Raw genomic sequence first — 23,323 nt, 5'->3', positions numbered from 1 at the left:
AGTGTGTCTAAAAAGCTTTCCCTGGCAAACTTTGACCTCTTTCCTTCACCTACCCCCCGTCCTTCCCCTAGGGCCAGGCTTTCCAGGTCGCAGCCCAGCACCTCAGCCACCAAATCCCCAGGCACAGTGGTGCCAGCAACTGCGGGGGCATCGAGTGCACCACCCATCAGGGCTGCCAGTGTGCCACCTAGCGAAGGCAAGGACATTCCGCCACCTGCCAAGGTGAAGAAGGTGCCCACGTCCCGGAGGGAGAAGCCGCACCTACCAGCTACCAAGGGCTCCGCCAAAACAAAAGGGGTCAGTGGCAAGACACCTGCAGCACCATCAAAGGTGGGAAAGGGACAAAAGCAGAAGAGCATGTCAGGACAGGGCAAGGTGGCACCAACTGAGGGACTATTGTCACCCATTCTGTCCATGACTCCACCAACCTGTACGGGGGCGAATACCGCAACCTGCCCCGCCACCAGCACCGCCACCTGCACTGCCACCATCACCACCACCTGCACAGCCACCTGCACCGCCACCTGCACAGCCACCGGCATGTCTGCAGCCTCAGCAGCAGTCCCCACCATCTTCCCCAGTGGGCAGCCGTCCGAAGCTGCAGGAGACGTCCTGCTGTGTCCCTCAACAGGTGCTGATCCATGCACCAGCACCGCCACCACAGACACTGCCGCAAGAACCACCAACAGCCCCGCGACGTGCTCGGACAGTGGCACCACCGCTGACATGGCTACCATCCCCAGTGGTCAGTCGTCCGAGGCTGGAGGAAACTTCCTGTACCTTGCCCAGCTTCCATGAGGCATGACTTCCATCACTGTTTGCACCTGCAGGAGGAAGGCTAAGCCGCAGCAGTATGGGGTATGTCTCTGCCTCCATGGCGTATCATGCTACCTGTTCCTAGGCAATCTCGTGGCACACACACCCAGGTGCGGGAATGGGACCGGCCACACTGCATGTGGAGCACTCTGGGCACCATGCCCCCTCCAGAACCAGTGGAGAAATGCATCCACTACCTCAGTCCTTGGCAGGATGAAGCACTCTGGGCACCAGGCCCCTCCAAAACCAGTGGAGAAATACATCCACTACCTCAGTCCTTGGCAGGATGAAGCACTCTAGGCACCAGACCCCCTCCAGAACCAGTGGAGACTGTTATCCACTTGAGAGACTGTGGCTTTGCACTCCCCAGGATAAAGCAGTGGGCAAACCACTCACTGGAAAGACTTGAGAGACTGTGTCTTTGCACTCCTCAGCATACAGCAATGGGCATGGAGCCCCCTCGTGCAGCAGTGGTGTTGTGCGTTCATCCGGCTGAGGTGCCCCCCCTTCCTTACCTCCTGTTAATTTTCGATCTGATGCCCCTGCAGTGTTCTCTCCGTTTAGAGTCAGGTATCTTGTATGGGCTCCGCCCATGCATTTTGGGACCACTGGTCCACGGACAATGATTGGTACACTATCCGGACTTGTGTAGTTGGTGTACATATTTGTTTATACTGAATTTTGAACTTTCACTATCAGATTTTTCATGATTACAATTGTTACAATCAATTCCTTTTGTCCTTGCGTTCATCCAGGGGGTGGAGGGGTGTATATGTAATGTTGCTGCATGTATTTGTGTGTATGTTGTTGTGGGTGAGGTGGGGGTGGCGGTATTGTGTGTTGCGTGTGTGTGTCACTCTCTTTTCCATCCCCTGTGCTGTAGGTGCAGTACTCACTGTGGTCATTGACGGCATCTGTCCTGCTCTTGATAGAGCAGGAGAAAGAGCAGCATAGGCAGTATGTGTAGTTCGGGGTCCATAGCGTCCTGGTTCCTCGTTGGGTGTCGAGAGGTGAGTGTTTTCCCTTCTGTGTACTGTTTCCGCCGTGCTTTTGATAGCGTTGGTTCTGCCCCGGAAAAGGTGGCGGATCGGCCTGTTGTGATACGGGAGCGGTACTTTGTCCTCCGCCTGTCTGTTGGCGGTTACCACTGCGGTGTTTGTTTCTTCCGCCGTGGCAGTAGGAGTGTTAAAATGGCTATGTTAGCGGTTTCCACCATGGTCGTAATTCCATTTCTTGGACCGCCGGCCTGTTAGCGGTATTACCGCCGCATTATCACCGACCGCCAAGGCTGTAATGAGGGCCATAGTGATGTGTTTTATATGTCCTGACAGTGAACTATTGCTAAATTAGTTTTTCACTGTTGCAAGGCCTGTTCCTCTCATAGGTTAATACGGGGGCTACCTTTAAATCTAATTAAAGTGTAGATACCCTTTGGAAGCGGATGGACATGTGGAGTTTGGGGTCTCTGAGCTCAAAATTTTAAAATACATCTTTTAGTAATGTTGATTTTAAGATTGTGTGTTTAAAAATGCCACTTTTAGAAAGTGAGTATTTTCTTGATTACATTTTTTTTCTGGCTATTTTGTTAGGTCGACCTTTCTTTAGAAGAGATGTTTGAGGAGCTGCTAGGTTAGAAAAATGAAGAATGAAACACCTGTAATATCCTACCATTCCCAGAAAGTCTCTTATGTCCCATTAGCTTTTGGGGTTGGGTATCTGTCTGATTACTTCAACTTTATCGACTTGTGGTTTAATTTTCCCTTTCTCAATTATATAGCCAAGATAATTAATAGAAGTTTTGCCTATCTGACACTTTTTGGGGCTCGCAGTTCTTAGAAATGGGGTCTTTGGTTGACAGTCAGGTTACCCCCTGTTCAAGCAAGGACCCTCACTCTAGTCAGGGTAAAAGAGAATCACCCTCAGCTAACCCCTGCTTACCCTCCCGGTAGCTTGAATGAGCAGTAGGCTTAACTTCGGGGTGCTAGGTGTAAAGTATTTGTACCAACACACACAGTGACTTAATGAAATCACTACAAAATGACACAACACAGGTTTAGAAAAATAGGAAATATTTATTTATCTAAACAAAACAAGACCAAAACGACAAAAATCCACAATACACAAGGCAAGTTCTGAATTTTTAAAGATTAAATTAAAAAATAGTGCTTAGAAACACAAAATGCTTTGATGAGGTGTTAACACGGCATCGTGACGGAGTTGTTCCCAATAATCTGACACCAGCGGTGCTGGCCACGGAGTCACGTAGACCCTCAGGTATAGTACCTTGGTGAAGAATGGAAACAAGCTGATGCGTGAAGTCGGGGATCGACATGGTGCGGGGACTTCCATGGAGTCGCGGACTTCGGCGGGGCTGCAGCGGTGTTGGGTCTACGAAGGTCGTCGCGTTCTAGCGAAGATCACGGAGTTGGTTGCAGGCAGCGTCACCGGATTCAGCAGCAGCGTTGATCCGGAGTCGTCCAAAGTCGATTTCCTTGGATTTTCACCAGCTTTTCCTTTCAAGGGCCCAGGGACTCGATAGGTGCACCACTTGTCAGGGCAGGAGTCTCAGCAGAGAGTCCAGGTTCTGGTAAGTGAGAAGTCTCTGCTGTCCCTGAGACTTCAAACAACAGGAGGCAAGCTCTAAATCAAGCCCTTGTAGATTTCTTCTCAAGATGGAAGGCACACAAAGTCCAGTCTTTGCCCTCTTACTCTGGCAGAAGCAGTAACTGCAGGATAGCTCCACAAAGCACAGTCACAGGCAGGGCAGCTCTTCTTCCTCAGCTCTTCAGCTCTTCTCCAGGCAGAGGTTCCCCTTGTTTCCAGAAGTGTTCTAAAGTCTGTGGTTTTGGGTGCCCTTCTTATACCCAATTTCTCCTTTGAAGTAGGCCTACTTCAAAGTAATGTCTCTTTAGAATGTGAAATCCTGCCTTGCCCAGGCCAGGCCCCAGACACTCACCAGGGGGTCGTAGACTGCATTGTGTGAGGACAGGCACAGCCCTTTCAGGTGTAAGTGACCACTCCTCCCGTCCCTCCCAGCACAGATGGCTCATCAGGAAATGGAGACTACACCCCAGCTCCCTTTGTGTCACTGTCTAGTCTGAGGTGCAACCAGCCCTACTGTCAAACTGACCCAGACATGGAATCCACAAACAGGCAGAGTCAGAGAAATGGTATAAGCAATAAGATGCTCACTTTCTGAAAATGGCATTTTCAAACAGACAATCTTAAAAAAAAACTTTACTAAAAGATGTATTTTTAAATTGCGAGCTCAGAGACCCCAAACTCCACATGTCCATCTGCTCCCAAAGGGAATCTACACTTTAATCAGATTAAAAGGTAGCCCCCATATTAACCTATGAGAGGGACAGGCCTTGCAACAGTGAAAAATTAATTTAGCAATATTTCACTGTCAGGACATATAAAACACATCACTATGGCCCTCATTACAACCCTGGTTGTCGGTGTTAAAGCAGCGGTAATACCGCAAACAGTCCAGCGGAAAAAAAAATGGAATCATGACCATGGCGGAAACCGCCAGCATAGGCAGCCACTTTAACACTCCGACCGTCACGGCGGTAGAAACAAACACTGCAGCGGTAACCGCCAACAGACAGGCAGAAGACAAAATACCGCCCACCGTATCCCAACAGGCTTATCTGCCACCTTTTCCGGGGCGGAACCAACGCGAACAAAAACACAGCGGAAACAGTACACAGAAGGGAAAACACTCACCTCTCCACACCCCACAAGGAACCAGTACTCCATGGAGCCCGAATTGGAGATACTGCAGATGCTGGTCTTCCTTCTCTTCTATCAGGAGCATCAAAGACGGCGGCGACGACCACGGTGAATACTGCATCTACAACACAGGGAAGGGGGAGGGAAAAGAGAGTGACACACACACATGCAACACGCAACACCCCCACCCTCACCCACAACACCATACACACAAATAAGTGCAGCAACATTACATATGCACCCCCCCACCCCTTTGAAGAACGCAAGGACAAAAGGAAATGATTTGAACGAATGTAATCATGTGAAAGCTCATTATCAAAGTTCAAAGTCCAGTAAAAACAATTATGCACACCAACTACACAAGTCCGAATAGTGCACCAATCATTGTCCGTGGACCACTGGGCCCAAAATGCATGGGCGAAGCCCACACTGGATACTTGACTGGAAACAGAGAGAACACTGCAGGGGCATCAGATCGAAATGAAACAGGCACCTTAGGGGGAGGGGGGGCACCTCAGCCAGATGAACGCACGATGCCACTGCTGCACGAGGGGGCTCCATGCCCATTGCTGTATCCTGGGGAGTGCAAAGCCACAGTCTCTCAAGTCTCTCCAGTGGGTGGGTTGTCCACTGCTTTATCCTGGGGAGTGCAAAGCCACAGTCTCTCAAGTCTCTCCAGTGGGTGGGTTGCCCACTGCTTTATCCTGGGGAGTGCAAAGCCACAGTCTCGCAAGTGGATGTCATTCTCCACTGGTTCTGGAGGGGGGCTGGTGCCCAGAGTGCTTCATCCAGCCAAGGACTGAGGTAGTGGATATGAAGCTCCACTGGTTCTGGAGGGGGCTTGGTGCCCAGAGTGCTTCATCCTGCCAAGGACTGAGGTAGTAGATGTGATACTCCACTTGTTCTGGAGAGGGCATGGTGCCCAGAGTGCTCCACGTGCAGGTTGGCCGGTACAATTCCCTCACCTGGGTGTGCATGCCACGACATTGGCGAGGTACAGGTAGCATGATACGCCATGAAGGCAGTGACATACCCCACACTGCTGCGGCTTCGCCTTCCACCTGCAGGTGCCAACAGTGATGACAGTAATGCGTCATGGAAGCTGCCCAGGGTCCTGGAACTCTCCTCCAGCCTCGGACGACTGACCACTGGGGAAGGTAGGCATGTCAGCGGTGGTGCCACTGTCCGAGGACATCGCAGCGCCGCTGGCGATGCTTGCGGCGGTGTTTGTGGGGGTGGTGCTTGCGGCGGTGTCTGTGGTGGCGGTGCTGGTGGCGGGGTCTGTGGGGGCGGGGCTGCAGGCGTTGCATGGGTCAGCACCTGCTGAGGGAGAAAGCAGGATGTCTCCTGCAGCCTCAGACAGCTGCCCACCGGGGAAGAGGCTGGGGACTGTTGCAGCAGCTGTAGACTTGCCGGAGGCGGTGCAGGTGGTGGAGCAGGTGGCAGTGCAGGTGGCGGTGCAGCTCGTAGTGTTCACTGCTGTACAGGATGGCCTGGACGTGGACAGAAGGTGTGACACTTGTCCCTCAGTCGGTGCCACAATGCCCTCTCCTGACCTGCCCTTCTGTTTTTGGCCCTTCCCCACCTTTGATGGTGGTACAGTTGTCTTGCAACTATCCCCTTTCGTTTTCGCTGAGCCTTTGGTGGCTGGTAGTTTCGTCTTCTCCCTCCGGGATGTGGGCACCTTTTTCACCTTGGAAGGTGGCGGAATGTCCTTGCCCTCGCTACGTGGCACACTGGCAGCCCTGATGGGTGGTGCACTCTATGACCCCGCACTTGCTGGCATCACTGTGCCCGGGGATGTGGTGGCTGAGGTGCTGGGCTGGGATCTGGAAAGTCTGGCCCTTGGGGAAGGACGGGGGGGAGGTGAAGGGAAGAGGCCAAGGTTTGCCAGGAAAAGTTTTTTAGACACACTGGGATGGGTAGATGGAGGGGGTTTGGGAGTGGAAGAAGATGTAGTGGTTGTAGGAGGTGTACGTCTGCTGAATTTTGGTGAAGGTGCATGGGCTGGAGGCTGTTGTGAGGTGGATGGCTGTTGGATGGGTGTGTGCCTGCGTTTATGTACTTTGGGAGGAGGGTTCACAGACACACTGGTAGAGGACACTGGGGATGTGTGAATGGTAGTGGGGGTGGTGATTGCACGTGAGCGGTGTGTGGTGATGGGCATGCTGGTGATGGAGATAGTGGCTGAGGATGTAGTGCATGCAGGTGTGAGTGGAGACGAGACTGGGAGGGAGGAGGGAGACGTGGAGGAGGGGGACACAGTGGAGGAAGTGGATGTTGGTATGTGTGCATGGGTATGGTGCTTGTGTGAGTGCCTGTGGGATGTGTGGTACTTATGTTTGCCTGAGCCACTCGTGTGTGTTGATGTGTGTGCATGCTGGTCTGATGGTGTGCTTGGGATAGGCAGAGATACAGGGGATTGGGTCTGGGTGGAGGAGGTTGGAGGGGGAGGCTGGACACAGGGATAATGGCTGCCATCAGTGCTGAGGCCAGAGTCTGAAATGCTCTCTGTTGGGCTGCCTAGCCAGAATGAATGCCCTCCAGGTATGCATTTGTTTGTTGCAAATGCCTCTCAACACCCTGGATGGCATTCAGAATGGTAAACTGCCCAACAGTGAGGGAGTTCAGGAGGTCAATAGCCTCCTCACTGAGGGCAGCAGGGCTGACTGGGGCAGGGCCTGAGGTACCTGGGGCGAAGGAGATGCCCAGCCTCCTGGGTGAGCGGGCACGGACAGACACTGAGGGGCTGCTGGGTGGGCGGTACTGGTAGGGGGGGTGGTGGCTGTACCTGTTGTTGCGGTGGGCACAAAGGGGCCCGCCACTGCAAGGGAGCTCCCATCAGAGAAGGAGTCGCTGTCGCTGGTCTCTGCTCCTGTCCCCGTCGTGGAGCTCCCCTTGCCCTCTGTCCCACTGGTGGCTTCAGATTCCATAGCTTCACCCGCCAGGGCCAAGTGGGATGCAGCTCCCTCCTGCTCTGGTGCCATTGCTCCTCCGCCTGATGATGCTATTGCACACAAGAACAGGGAGACCACAAAAAGGGGGGGGGAGACAGAAGAAAGACATGTTCAGTGCATTCAACACCACTACCGTTGGCGGACACAACAGACAGTGAGCAGCCCTCTGCACTACGCCATGCACTTTAAGGGCCAGATGTAGCAACAAACCAAATTGCGAGTTGCAATTTGCGAGTCCATCCGACTCGCAAATTGCAACTCGCAATTTGGTATGCAGTACGGTGTCTCAGACACCGACTGCGACTCGCTATGGGGTCGCAATGACCCACCTCATGAATATTCATGAGGTGGGTCGCAAATTGCGGCCCCATAGCGAGTATAGGCACTCGCAAACATGGAGGCCTGCTGTCGTCAGCAGACCTCCATGTTCGTAACTGCTTTTAAATGAAGCAGTTTTTTTTTTTAAGTGTAGCCCGTTTTCCTTACAGGAAAACGAGCTGCACTTAAAAAAAAACCAAAACCTTTAGTTTCGGTATTTTTTCAGGGCAGGGAGTGGTCCCTTGGACCACTCCCTGCCCTGAAAAAATATTTTTGGGTCCAGTCACAAACTGGAAGGGGTCCCATGGGGACCCCTTCCAATTTGCGAGTGGGTTACCATCCACTTGAAGTGGATGGTAACTGCGATGCCATTTGCGACCGCGTACACGGTCGCAAATGGTATTGCATCCCACTGCGAGTCGCAAATAGGAAGGGAACACCCCTTCCTATTTGCGAGTCGGAAATGCATTTTGCGAGTCGGTTCCGACTCGCAAAATGCATTTCTGCATAGGAAACTGCGTTTTGCGACTCGCAAACGGCAAATTTTGCCGTTTGCGGGTCGCAAACAGTTTCCTACATCTGGCCCATAGTTCCTAGATTTTTCACATGGCCATGGGGTACGAGGCCTAAGCCCAATTGCTGTACACCTGGAAGTCACAGCCTGACTAGGTGTAGATGGCTCTTAACACTAGTGGGGTTGGGGTGCTACATAGCCTGCCTCACAAGGGACCTTGCCTACCAAGATCGCCCTGGCCTAGGGGAACCAACTGCCCACCTCCCCCACCCAGACACCTCGTAAAGTGCACAGAGTCAGCTGCAGGAGAGTGTACTCACCCCCTTGTGGCTGCTGTGATGCCCTCAAGCGCCCATCCAACTCCGGATAGTCCACCGCCAGGATCCTGAACATCAGGGGGGTCATGTTGCGACGGGCACCCCTTCCACGTTGGGAGGCTATCCCCAGCTGGGCCTCCGCCATCTTCTTGCTCCAGCGGCGCAGGTCCTCCCATCTTTTACGGCAGTGGGTGCTCCGTCTGTGGTAGACCCCCAGGTTCAGGACATCCTTGGCATTGGTATGCCAAATAGCCTTCTTCTGGTCGGTGCTGACCCAGAGGAATGGTACAGGGGGAAAGGACATTACTCACCCGGCCGGACCGTCATACTCATTGCCAACCAGTTCCCACCCATGCCATGATGCAGATACACTCAGCATCCGTACATGTAGGCCTCAGCAACCCCCCATGTTACTTCCAGCCACACCACTCAAAGCAGGCATTGCCCTTTCAGCGTGCTCACAGTGTACTCACCTGTTTGTCTGGAGGACCGTACAGTTGAGTGTACTGGGGGACGACCCCCTCCGCTAGTTTCTCCAACTCCTCCGAAGTGAAGGCAGGGGCCCTTTCCCCAGACACTGTAGCCATCGTCGCTTCCAGACACAGGTCACAGCAGCACTTGCAGTGTAGGTCCTCTCCTGTTGAAGGTCAGGTATCAAGTGAGTGAACAGACAGAAAATGGCAGTCACGTCCACGGTGGTGCGTACCATCACCGCCGGCGTACATCGTCATTGGCTCCTCGGACCCATAGGGCCCAATGTTAACCAATGCTGAATTGCACCGCGGTCTTCGACCGCCCACCGCGTCGGTGTACAACGGCAGCGCAGTTACCTCATATCCCCTTGTCCCACCTTACAGGTCAGGCAGCCACCATTTCAGGGGGCCACATGGCATTATTAATAACTGCATCACACTTATCTAGGCCTGGAATAAACACAGTTACAGGCACATTGCGGATTGATAAATTTTCAGCAAATTACATTTTGTGATACCTCAGTGTTGGCTGACTCTCTGGTCGCTGTTCTCCTCCATAGGGCACGTCTGCTGGGGCAGGTGATGAGATGGCGGCATCCTCCGGTGTACAGACCCCTGGTGGACCTGTCGACAATGGAAGAGAGACACATCATAGTCACATACAGACTTGATCGCACAACAATCCAGGAACTGTGTGCCCAGTTGGAGCCAGACCTGATGTCAGCTAATCGCCATCCCACAGGGATACCCCCTGTAGTGCAGGTCCTGTCAGTACTCTATTTCCTGGCAAGTTGTTCCTTTCAAACAACAGTGGCCATTGCATCAGGGATGTCCCAGCCAATGTTTTCTAACGTGTTGTCCAGAGTGTTGTCTGCCCTGCTGAAACACATGCGCACCTACATCGTGTTCCCTCAGGTGGAGGATTTGCCCACAGTGAAAGGTGACTTCTATGCCCTGGGACATATCCCCAATATCATTGGTGCCATTGATGGGACACATGTGGCATTAGTACCCCCACGCAGGAGTGAACAGGTTTACAGAAACCGGAAGAGTTACCATTCCATGAATGTGCAGATGGTGTGTTTGGCAGACCAGTACATCTCCCATGTGAATGCCAAGTTTCCTGGATCAGTGCATGACGCTTATATTTTGAGGAATAGCAGCGTCCCTTATGTGATGGGGCAACTCCAGAGGCACTGCGTGTGGCTAATAGGTGGGACCAAGGACCCAATACAGTGTGAATAGGTGTCTGGGTCTGGGGTTGTCCCTACGGGTTTGTGTGTGTCTAACAGTTGTCCCTCGATATTTGCAGGTGACTCTGGTTACCCCAACCTGTCATGGCTAATGATCCCAGTGAGGAATCCCAGGACAAGTGCAGAGGAACGCTACAATGAGGCACATGGGCTAACTAGGAGGGTGATCGAACGTACCTTCGGCCTCCTGAAGGCCAGATTCCGGTGCCTCCATATGACAGGTGGTTCCCTATACTACTCATCAAAGAAGGTGTGGCAGATCATCGTGGCCTGCTGTATGCTGCACAACTTGGCTTTGCAACGCCAGGTGTCTTTTCTGCAGGAGGATGGGCCAGATGGTGGTCTTGTGGCAGCTGTGGAGCCTGTGGACAGTGAAGAAGGGAGGCAGAAGAAGAGGATATCGACAACCGAAACAACATAAACATGCAATACTTCCAGTGAGACACAGGTAAGAAGATGTCACTGACTCCCACATCTCATACTATTGTTTGAGCTAGCATAAGTCTGTCATTTTCACTCAGTGTATGGATCCTGACTCGTCACTTTGCCTTTCCGTTTCACAGATGTGGCTCCCACTTTGTGCCCTTGTAGGAAAGTACCATCTTGCCTGACATGTTACCCCCATTTTTCACTTTATATATGTTGTTTTAGTTGTATGTGTCACTGGGACCCTGCTAGTCAGGGCCCCAGTGCTCATAAGTGTGCCTGAATGTGTTACCTGTGTTATGACTAACTGTCTCACTGAGGCTCTGCTAATCAGAACCTCAGTGGTTATGCTCTCTCATTTCTTTCAAATTGTCACTAACAGGCTAGTGACCAATTTTACCAATTTACATTGGCTTACTGGAACACCCTTATAATTCCCTAGTATATGGTACAGAGGTACCCAGGGTATTGGGGTTCCAGGAGATCCCTATGGGCTGCAGCATTTCTTTTGCCACCCATAGGGAGCTCTGACAATTCTTACACAGGCCTGCCACTGCAGCCTGAGTGAAATAACGTCCATGTTATTTCACAGCCATTTTACACTGCACTTAAGTAACTTATAAGTCACCTATATGTCTAACCTTCACCTGGTAAAGGTTGGGTGCTAAGTTACATAGTGTGAGGGCACCCTGGCACTAGCCAAGGTGCCCCCACATTGTTCAGGGCCAATTCCCCGGACTTTGTGAGTGCGGGGACACCATTACACGCGTGCACTACATAAAGGTCACTACCTATATGTAGCTTCACAATGGTAACTCCGAATATGGCCATGTAATATGTCTATGATCATGGAATTACCCCCTCTATGCCATCCTGGCATAGTTGGCACAATCCCATGATCCCAGTGGTCTGTAGCACAGACCCTGGTACTGCCAAACTGCCTTTCCCGGGGTTTCACTGCAGCTGCTGCTGCTGCCAACCCCTCAGACAGGCTTCTTCCCTCCTGGGGTCCAGCCAGGCCTGGCCCAGGATGTCAGAACAAAGGACTTCCTCTGAGAGAGGGTGTTACACCCTCTCCCTTTGGAAAATGGTGTGAAGGCAGGGGAGGAGTAGCCTCCCCCAGCCTCTGGAAATGCTTTCATGGGCACACATGGGGCCCATTTCTGCATAAGCCAGTCTACACCGGTTCAGGGACCCCTTAGCCCTGCTCTGGCGCGAAACTGGACAAAGGAAAGGGGAGTGACCACTCCCCTGACCTGCACCTCCCCTGGGAGGTGTCCAGAGCTCCTCCAGTGTGCTCCAGACCTCTGCCATCTTGGAAACAGAGGTGCTGCTGGCACACTGGACTGCTCTGAGTGGCCAGTGCCATCAGGTGACGTCAGAGACTCCTGCTGATAGGCTCCTTCAGGTGTTGCTAGCCTATCTTCTCTCCTAGGTAGCCAAACCCTCTTTTCTGGCTATTTAGGGTCTCTGTCTCTTGGGATTCCTTAGATAACGAATGCAAGAGCTCATCCGAGTTCCTCTGCATCTCTCTCTTCACCTTCTGCCAAGGAATCGACTGCTGACCGCGCTGGAAGCCTGCAAAACTGCAACATAGTAGCAAAGACGACTGTTTTCCTGGTGGTGCATGCTGTGGGGGTAGTCTGCCTCCTCTCTGCACTAGAAGCTCCGAAGAAATCTCCTGTGGGTCGACGGAATCGTCCCCCTGCAACCGCAGGCACCAAAGAACTGCATCACCGGTACCTTGGGTCTCCTCTCAGCACGACGAGCGAGGTCCCTTGAATCCAGCAACTCTGTCCAAGTGACTCCCACAGTCCAGTGACTCTTCAGTCCAAGTTTGGTGGAGGTAAGTCCTTGCCTCCCCACGCCAGACTGCATTGCTGGGAACCGCGACTTTTGCAGCTACTCCGGCCTCCGTGCACTTCCGGCGAAAATCTTTGTGCACAGTCCAGCCTGGGTCCACGGCACTCTAACCTGCATTGCACGACCTCCTAAGTTGTCCTCCGGCGACGTGGGACTCCTTTGTGCGACTTCGGGTGAGCACCATTTCACGCATCCTCTTAGTGCCTGTTTCTGGCACCTCTGCGGGTGCTGCCTGCTGCTGAGAGGGCTCCTTGTCTTGCTCCATGCCCCCTCTGTCCCCTGACGCAATTTGCGACATCCTGGTCCCTCCTGGGCCACAGCAGCATCCAAAAACACTAACCGCACGATTTGCAGCTAGCAAGGCTTGTTGGCGGTCTTTCGGCAGGAAAACACTTCTGCACAACTCTCCACGGCGTGAGGGATCCGTCCTCCAAAGGGGAAGTCTCTAGCCCTTGTCGTTCTTGCAGAAACCTATGCTTCTACTGTCCAGTAGCAGCATCTTTGCACCCACAGCTGGCATTTCCTGGGCATATGCCCATCTCCGACTTGCTTGTGACTTTTGGACTTGGTCCCCTTGTTCCACAGGTACCCTCGACTGGAAATCCATCGTTGTTGCATTGTTGGTTTGTGTCTTTCCTGCAGAATTCCCCTATCACGACTTCTATGTCCTTTGGGGAACTTTAGTGCACTTTGCACTCACTTTTCAGGGTCTTGGGGTGGGCTATTTTTCTAACCCTTACTATTTTCTAATAGTCCCAGCGACCCTCTACAAGGTCACATAGGTTTGGGGTCCATTCGTGGTTCGCATTCCACTTTTGGAGTATATGGTTTGTGTTGCCCCTATCCCTATGTGTCTCCATTGCATCCTATTGTAACTATACATTGTTTGCACTGTTTTCTAATACTATTACTGCATATTTTGGTATTGTGTACATATATCTTGTGTATATTTGCTATCCTCATACTGAGGGTACTCACTGAGATACTTTTGGCATATTGTCATAAAAATAAAGTACCTTTATGTTTAGTATATCTGTGTATTGTGTTTTCTTATGATATTGTGCATATGACACTAAGTGGTACTGTAGGAGCTTCACTCGTCTCCTAGTTCAGCCTAAGCTGCTCTGCTAAGCTACCATTATCTATCAGCCTATGCTGCTAGACACCCTATACACTAATAAGGGATAACTGGGCCTGGTGCAAGGTGCAAGTACCCCTAGGTACCCACTACAAGCCAGTCCAGCCTCCTACATTGGTTGTGCAGCGGTGGGATAAGTGCTTTGAGACTACTTACCACTCTTGTCATTGTACTTTTCATAAGAGAAAAATATACAAAACAAGTTCAGTGTATGTACACCTAACCAAAAAGTTTTGCATTTCTTTTCTCACTTCTTTTCTAAAGTGCTGAAAAGTACTTCTAAACTTTCTAAAAAGTTCTTAAAAGTTTAAAAAGTTTTTTTCTGTCCTTCTAAAAGTTCTGAAAACTTTTTTCTCTTTTCCTATCACTTAAACTCTTTCTAAAAAAATGTCTGGCACAGGCCAAAATGTTGATCTGTCCAAACTTGCATATGACCACCTTAGCTGGAAAGGAGCAAGGAGTCTCTGTTTAGAAAGAGGTTTGAGTGTAGGGAAGAATCCTTCCTTGGAATTATTGCTTAACATGCTTAGAGAACAAGATAAGGCCACAAGGGCCCCATCTGTTGAAAAAGTAGCTAATGGTTCCCAATCTGACCCAGGGACTCCCCTAGGAAAAGATTCAGGAAAGAAACTTCCTAGCCTGCCCAATACTGGACAGCCTAGCATAGTTGGTACTGATGTAGAGTCACACCATACAGATAGTGTTGTCTCACATCATAGGAAGAGCATTCATTCTCACCACAGTAGAACTGATGTTTCTGTTAACCAAGCTGTTAGGATGCCTTCTGTAAGGGACAGGTCTCCTTCTGTCCATTCTCACCACACTTCTGTGTCAAGGAATGTCCCTCCCACCCACCCTGATGACAGATTATTAGAAAGGGAGCTCAATAGATTGAGAGTGGAACAAACCAGACTGAAGCTCAAGAAGCAACAGCTGGATTTGGATAGACAGTCCTTAGAAGTAGAGAAGGAGAGACAGAAACTGGGTTTAGAAACCCATGGTGGCAGCAGCAGTATTCCCAATAGTCATCCTGCAAAAGAGCATGATTCTAGGAATCTGCACAAGATAGTTCCCCCCTTATAAGGAGGGGGATGACATTAACAAGTGGTTTGCTGCACTTGAGAGGGCCTGTGTTGTACAGGATGTCCCTCAAAGGCAGTGGGCTGCTATCCTATGGCTATCATTTAGTGGAAAGGGTAGGGATAGGCTCCTTACTGTGAAAGAAAGTGATGCCAATAATTTTACAGTTCTTAAGAATGCACTCCTGGATGGTTATGGCTTAACCACTGAATAATACAGGATAAAGTTCAGAGAGACCAAAAAGGAGTCTTCACAAGACTAGGTTGATTTCATTGACCATTCAGTGAAGGCCTTGGAGGGGTGGTTACATGGCAGTAAAGTTACTGATTATGACAGCCTGTATAACTTGATCCTGAGAGAGCATATTCTTAATAATTGTGTGTCTGATTTGTTGCACCAGTACTTGGTGGACTCTGATCTGACCTCTCCCCAAGAATTAGGAAAGAAGGCAGACAAATGGGTCAGAACAAGGGTGAACAGAAAAGTTCATACAGAGGGTGACAAAGATGGCAACAAGAAGAAGGATGGTAAGTCTTCTGACAAGGGTGGGGACAAATCTAAAAATGAGTTTTCATCAGGCCCACAAAAACACTCTGGTGGGGGTGGTGGGCCCAAATCCTCTTCTAATCAAAACAAAGAAAAGAAACCATGGTGCTATTTATGTAAAATAAAAGGCCATTGGACAACAGATCCCAGTTGTCCAAAGAAAAGCACCAAGCCTCCTACCACTACAACCCCTACTGCTACACCTAGTGTCCCTACTAATAGCAGTGGTGGTGGGAGCAAACCTACTAATAGCCAATCCAAGGGAGTAGCTGGGCTCACTTTTGGTAACTTAGTTGGGGTTGGTCTGATTAGGGAGACCACAGAGGCTGTGTTAGTCTCTGAGGGGGCTATTGATTTAGCCACCTTGGTTGCTTGTCCCCTTAACATGGATAAGTACAAGCAACTACCCCTAATAAAGGGTGTTGAGGTTCAGGCCTACAGGGACACTGGAGCCAGTGTGACGATGGTCATAGAGAAACTGGTCCACCCTGAACAACACCTACTTGGTCACCAGTACCAAGTAACCGATGCTCACAACAACACACTTAGCCACCCCTTGGCTGTTGTAAATCTCAACTGGGGGGGGATTACTGGTCCAAAGACAGTTGTGGTAGCTTCAGATTTACCTGTAGACTGTCTATTAGGGAATGATTTGGAGACATCAGCTTGGTCAGATGTGGAGTTGGAGGCCCATGCAGCAATGCTGGGCATCCCAGGGCATATTTTTGCTTTAACAAGGGCTCAGGCCAAAAAGCAAAAAGGACAGGGCGACTTGGATCCTGGAACAATGGACCAAGTGCTCCCTAAAGCTAGGGCTAATAGAAGTAAAGCACTTCCTACTATCCCTCCCTCTGCAGTGGATTCTACTTCTGAGGAAGAATAATTTCCACCCTGTGCAGAACCTACACCAGAGGAGCTGGAAGCAGACACTGCTGAGCTTTTGGGTGAAGGGGAGCCTGCCAGGGAGGAGCTGAGTGTGGCACAGCATACCTGTCCCACACTAGAGGGTCTAAGACAGCAAGCTGTCAAACAAGCTAATGGGGATGTCAGTGACTCTCACAGAGTTTACTGGGAGGACAACCTCTTGTACACTGAAGCAAGGGATCCTAAACCTGGAACTGCCAGGAGGTTAGTGATTCCTCAGGAGTACAGAAAGTTCCTCCTAACTCTAGCCCACGACATTCCCCTAGCTGGGCATCAAGGACAAATGAAAACTTAGAACAGGCTTGTTGCCTTGTTTCATTGGCCTAGAATGTCTGAGGACACAAAAGAATTTTGTAAGTCCTGTGAAACCTGTCAAGCCAGTGGCAAGACAGGTGGCACCCCAAAGGCACCCCTTATTCCACTGCCTGTGGTTGGGGTTCCATTTGAAAGGGTAGGGGTTGACATAGTTGGCCCCCTTGACCCTCCTACTGCTTCAGGCAATAGGTTTATCTTGGTGGTAGTGGACCATGCCACAAGATATCCTGAAGCAATTCCTTTAAGGACCACTACAGCACCTGCAGTGGCAAAGGCCCTCCTGGGAATATTTTCTAGGGTGGGCTTCCCAAAGGAAGTAGTATCAGACAGAGGAAGCAATTTCATGTCTGCTTACTTAAAGGCCATGTGGAAGGAGTGTGGTGTGACTTACAAGTTCACTACACCCTATCATCCACAAACAAATGGACTGGTGGAGAGATTTAACAAAACTCTCAAAGGCATGATTATGGGACTCCCTGAAAAACTCCGCAGGAGATGGGATATCCTTTTACCATGCCTCCTTTTTGCCTACAGGGAGGTACCCCAGAAAGGAGTGGGCTTCAGCCCCTTTGAACTCCTCTTTGGACACCCTGTTAGGGGTCCACTAACACTTGTCAAGGAGGGTTGGGAACAACCTTTAAAAGCTCCAAAGCAAGATACTGTGGATTATGTACTTGGCCTCAGATCAAGGATGGCTGAGTATATGAAAAAGGCCAGTAAAAACCTTCAGGCCAGCCAAGAGCTCCAGAAGCAATGGCATGATCAGAAGGCTGTTTTGGTTCAGTACCAACCAGGGCAGAAAGTGTGGGTCTTGGAGCCTGTGGCCCAAAGAGCACTCCAAGATAAATGGAGTGGACCCCACATAATTGTTGAAAAGAAGGGTGAAGTCACCTACTTAGTTGACTTAGGCACTGCCAGGAGTCCCCTTAGGGTGCTCCATGTCAATCGCCTGAAACCCTACTATGACAGGGCTGATCTCACCCTGCTCATGGCAACTGATGAGGGACAGGAAGAAGACAGTGATCCTCTACCTGATCTCTTCTCTTCCACAGAACAAGATGCTCTAGTGGAAGGTGTAGTTTTGGCTGATTGTCTTACTGCTGAGCAGAAAGACCATTGCATAAATCTCCTGGGTCAGTTTTCTGAACTCTTCTCTACTGTGCCAGGTACCACATCTTGGTGTGAGCACACTATAGATACTGGAGACAGCTTGCCTGTCAAAAGTAAGATCTATAGGCAGCCTGACCATGTCAGAGACTGCATAAAGCAAGAGGTGCAGAAAATGTTAGAACTGGGAGTGGTTGAGCACTCTGAAAGTCCATGGGCTTCTCCTGTGGTACTGGTACCAAAACCTCATTCCAAGGATGGAAAAAAGGAAATGCGGTTTTGTGTAGACTACAGAGGTCTCAACCAGGTAACCAAAACTGATGCTCACCCTATACCCAGGGCAGATGAGCTCATAGATACACTGGCATCTGCCAAGTATCTAAGCACTTTTGATTTGACTGCAGGGTATTGGCAGATCAAATTATCAGAAGATGCTAAACCTAAAACTGCATTTTCAACCATTGGAGGCCATTACCAATTCACAGTAATGCCTTTTGGATTGAAAAATGCACCTGCCACTTTTCAGAGGTTGGTGAACACAGTCCTGCAAGGGCTGGAAGCTTTTAGTGCAGCATATCTGGACGATATAGCTGTCTTTAGCTCCAGTTGGGATGATCACCTGGTCCACCTATGGAAAGTTTTAGAGGCCCTGCAAAAGGCAGGCCTCACTATCAAGGCTTCAAAGTGCCAGATATGGCAGGGGAAGGTGGTTTATCTGGGACACCTTGTTGGTGGGGAACAGATTGCACCACTTCAGGGGAAAATCCAAACTATTATAGATTGGGTTCCCCCTACTACTCAGACTCAGGTGAGAGCCTTCCTAGGCCTCACTGGGTATTACAGGAGGTTCATTAAGAACTATGGCTCCATTGCAGCCCCTCTTAATGACCTCACATCCAAAAAGATGCCTAAAAAGGTATTGTGGACAGCTAGCTGTCAGAAAGCTTTTGAGGAGCTGAAGCAGGCCATGTGCTCTGCACCTGTCCTGAAAAGCCCTTGTTACTCTAAAAAATTCTATGTCCAAACTGATGCATCTGAATTAGGAGTAGGGGCAGTCCTATCACAACGTAATTCTGAGGGCCAGGATCAACCTGTTGCTTTTATTAGTAGAAGGTTGACCCCTAGAGAAAAGCGTTGGTCTGCCATTGAGAGGGAGGCCTTTGCTGTGGTCTGGGCACTGAAGAAGTTGAGGCCATACTTGTTTGGCACTCACTTCATTGTTCAGACAGACCACAAACCTCTACTTTGGCTAAAACAAATGAAAAGTGAAAATCCTAAATTGTTGAGGTGGTCCATATCCCTACAGGGAATGGACTATACAGTGGAACCTAGACCTGGGAGTAGCCACTCCAATGCAGATGGACTCTCCAGATATTTCCACTTAGACAATGAAGACTCATCAGGTCATGGCTAGTCTTATTGTCCTTCGTTTGGGGGGGGGCGGTTGTGTAGGAAAGTACCATCTTGCCTGGCATGTTACCCCCATTTTTCACTGTATATATGTTGTTTTAGTTGTATGTGTCACTGGGACCCTGCTAGTCAGGGCCCCAGTGCTCATAAGTGTGCCTGAATGTGTTACCTCTGTTATGACTAACTGTCTCACTGAGGCTCTGCTAATCAGAACCTCAGTGGTTATGCTCTCTCCTTTCTTTCAAATTGTCACTAACAGGCTAGTGACCAATTTTACCAATTTACATTGGCTTACTGGAACACCCTTATAATTCCCTAGTATATGGTACTGAGGTACCCAGGGTATTGGGGTTCCAGGAGATCCCTATGGGCTGCAGCATTTCTTTTGCCACCCATAGGGAGCTCTGACAATTCTCACACAGGCCTGCCACTGCAGCCTGAGTGAAATAACGTCCACGTTATTTCACAGACATTTTACACTGCACTTAAGTAACTTATAAGTCACCTATATGTCTAACCTTCACCTGGTAAAGGTTGGGTGCTAAGTTACTTAGTGTGAGGGCACCTTGGCACTAGCCAAGGTGCCCCCACATTGTTCAGGGCCAATTCCCCGGACTTTGTGAGTGCGGGGACACCATTACACATGTGCACTACATATAGGTCACTACCTATATGTAGCTTCACAATGGTAACTCCGAATATGGCCATGTAATATGTCTATGATCATGGAATTACCCCCTCTATGCCATCCTGGCATAGTTGGCACAATCCCATGATCCCAGTGGTCTGTAGCACAGACCCTGGTACTGCCAAACTGCCTTTCCCGGGGTTTCACTGCAGCTGCTGCTGCTGCCAACCCCTCAGACAGGCTTCTGCCCTCCTGGGGTCCAGCCAGGCCTGGCCCAGGATGGCAGAACAAAGGACTTCCTCTGAGAGAGGGTGTTACACCCTCTCCCTTTGGAAAATGGTGTGAAGGCAGGGGAGGAGTAGCCTCCCCCAGCCTCTGGAAATGCTTTCATGGGCACACATGGTGCCCATTTCTGCATAAGCCAGTCTACACCGGTTCAGGGACCCCTTAGCCCTGCTCTGGCGCGAAACTGGGCAAAGGAAAGGGGAGTGACCACTCCCCTGACCTGCACCTCCCCTGGGAGGTGTCCAGAGCTCCTCCAGTGTGCTCCAGACCTCTGCCATCTTGGAAACAGAGGTGCTGCTGGCACACTGGACTGCTCTGAGTGGCCAGTGCCATCAGGTGACGTCAGAGACTCCTGCTGATAGGCTCCTTCAGGTGTTGCTAGCCTATCCTCTCTCCTAGGTAGCCAAACCCTCTTTTCTGGCTATTTAGGGTCTCTGTCTCTTGGGATTCCTTAGATAACGAATGCAAGAGCTCATCCGAGTTCCTCTGCATCTCTCTCTTCACCTTCTGCCAAGGAATCGACTGCTGACCGCGCTGGAAGCCTGCAAAACTGCAACATAGTAGCAAAGATGACTACTGCAACTCTGTAACGCTGATCCTGCCGCCTTCTCGACTGTTTTCCTGGTGGTCCATGCTGTGGGGGTAGTCTGCCTCCTCTCTGCACTAGAAGCTCCAAAGAAATCTCCCGTGGGTCGACGGAATCGTCCCCCTGCAACCGCAGGCACCAAAGAACTGCATCACCGGTAGCTTGGGTCTCCTCTCAGCATGACGAGCGAGGTCCCTTGAATCCAGCAACTCTGTCCAAGTGACTGACACAGTCCAGTGACTCTTCAGTCCAAGTTTGGTGGAGGTAAGTCCTTGCCTCCCCACGCCAGACTGCATTGCTGGGAACCGCAACTTTTGCAGCTACTTCGGCCTCCGTGCACTTCCGGCGAAAATCCTTTGTGCACAGTCCAGCCTGGGTCCACGGCACTCTAACTTGCATTGCACGACCTCCTAAATTGTCCTCCGGCGACGTGGGACTCCTTTGTGCGACTTTGGATGAGCACCATTTCACACATCCTCGTAGTGCCTGTTCCTGGCACTTCTGCGGGTGCTGCCTGCTGCTGAGAGGGCTCCTTGTCTTGTTCGACGCCCCCTCTGTCCCCTGACGCAATTTGCAACATCCTGGTCCCTCCTGGGCCACAGCAGCATCCAAAAATACTAACCGCACGATTTGCAGCTAGCAAGGCTTGTTGGCGGTCTTTCGGCGGGAAAACACTTCTGCACAACTCTCCACGGCGTGAGGGATCCGTCCTCCAAAGGGGAGGTCTCTAGCCCTTGTCGTTCTTGCAGAAACCTATGCTTCTACTGTCCAGTAGCAGCATCTTTGAACCCACAGCTGGCATTTCCTGGGCATCTGCCCATCTCCGACTTGCTTGTGACTTTTGGACTTGGTCCCCTTGTTCCACAGGTACCCTCGACTGGAAATCCATCATTGTTGCATTGTTGGTTTGTGTCTTTCCTGCAGAATTCCCCTATCACGACTTCTATGTCCTTTGGGGAACTTTAGTGCACTTTGCACTCACTTTTCAGGGTCTTGGGGTGGGCTATTTTTCTAACCCTTACTATTTTCTAATAGTCCCAGCGACCCTCTACAAGGTCACATAGGTTTGGGGTCCATTCGTGGTTCGCCTTCCACTTTTGGAGTATATGGTTTGTGTTGCCCCTATCCCTATGTGTCTCCATTGCATCCTACTGTAACTATACATTGTTTGCACTGTTTTCTAATACTATTACTGCATATTTTGGTATTGTGTACATATATCTTGTGTATATTTGCTATCCTCATACTGAGGGTACTCACTGAGATACTTTTGGCATATTGTCATAAAAATAAAGTACCTTTATTTTTAGTATATCTGTGTATTGTGTTTTCTTATGATATTGTGCATATGACACTAAGTGGTACTGTAGGAGCTTCACTCGTCTCCTAGTTCAGCCTAAGCTGCTCTGCTAAGCTACCATTATCTATCAGCCTATGCTGCTAGACACCCTATACACTAATAAGGGATAACTGGGCCTGGTGCAAGGTGCAAGTACCCCTAGGTACCCACTACAAGCCAGTCCAGCCTCCTACAGCCCTCTGCTATGTTTCCTCCTGGCCTACAGTTGTGTTACATTGGTATGTGCACAAGTAAATTGACATTGCTATATTCCATGGTTATTGCAATTACACATTTGTGAAAGCACAGAGTGACTCCAGATTGTTTTGTGATTGAAGTGTGTTTATTTCTGTGCTAATAAGTGAGGGGGTTGTAAAATGGGCTGGGGGGATGGTGGAGGAATGACCATGGCAGAGTCCAGTCTATTTGTTTCACAGGTGCATTGTCCAAAGGGGCATAGGAAGTGGAGCAATGGCGGTTGAAGGATGGACAGGGTGAGAAAGTGGGACAGAAGGGTGACATTCAGGGGGGTCTAATTTCCTGGCGGGGGTCTTGGCAATGTTCTCTGTCTTGTTCCTTGATCTCAGGGACCATTTGCGGGTTGGTTCTCCATCTGCTGGGGGTGGGGTGCTGGTGTTGTGTTCCTGTGGCGGTGCCTCCTGTCCACTAGCGCCGGCAGAGGTGGAGGGCTGTTCATCATCCAGGCTAGTGTCAGGGGCCCCTAGTTGTGCCACTGTGACTCTCCTGGTGTTGACAAGGTCTTGCAGCACCCCTGCAATGGTGACCAGGGTGTTGTTAATGGACTAAAAGTCCTCCCTGATCCCAAGGTACTGTTCCTCCTGCAGCCGCTGGTTCTCCTGAAACTTGGCCATTACCGTTGCCATCATCTCCTGGGAATGATGGTAAGCTCCCATGGTGTTGGAGAGGGCCTCGTGAAGAGTGGGTTCCCTGGGCCTGTCCTCCCCCTGTAGCACAGCAGTCCTCCCAGCTTCCCTGTTGTCCTGTGCCTCTGTCCCCTGAACCGTGTGCCCACTGCCACTGACCCCAGGTCCCTGATCGTCCTGTGTTAGTGGGGTTGAATGGGTTCCCTATAGTGGTGGACACACTGCGGATTGACGTGTCCTGGGGACAGAGGGATGGGCCCTCTGGGTGGGTGCTGTGCTGGTGTTCCCTGAAGGGGGAGGCTCTGTGGTGGCTTGTGACTGTGTCATGGGAGCCGACTGTCCCGAGGTCCCTGATGGGTCAGGCTGGTCATCTTGATCCAGTTGTGTAGAGCTGCTGTCATCACTG

This window comes from Pleurodeles waltl, chromosome 1_2, assembly GCF_031143425.1.
Source record: "Pleurodeles waltl isolate 20211129_DDA chromosome 1_2, aPleWal1.hap1.20221129, whole genome shotgun sequence".
Taxonomy (NCBI): Eukaryota; Metazoa; Chordata; class Amphibia; order Caudata; family Salamandridae; genus Pleurodeles; species Pleurodeles waltl.
This window is presented reverse-complemented; position numbering follows the sequence as displayed.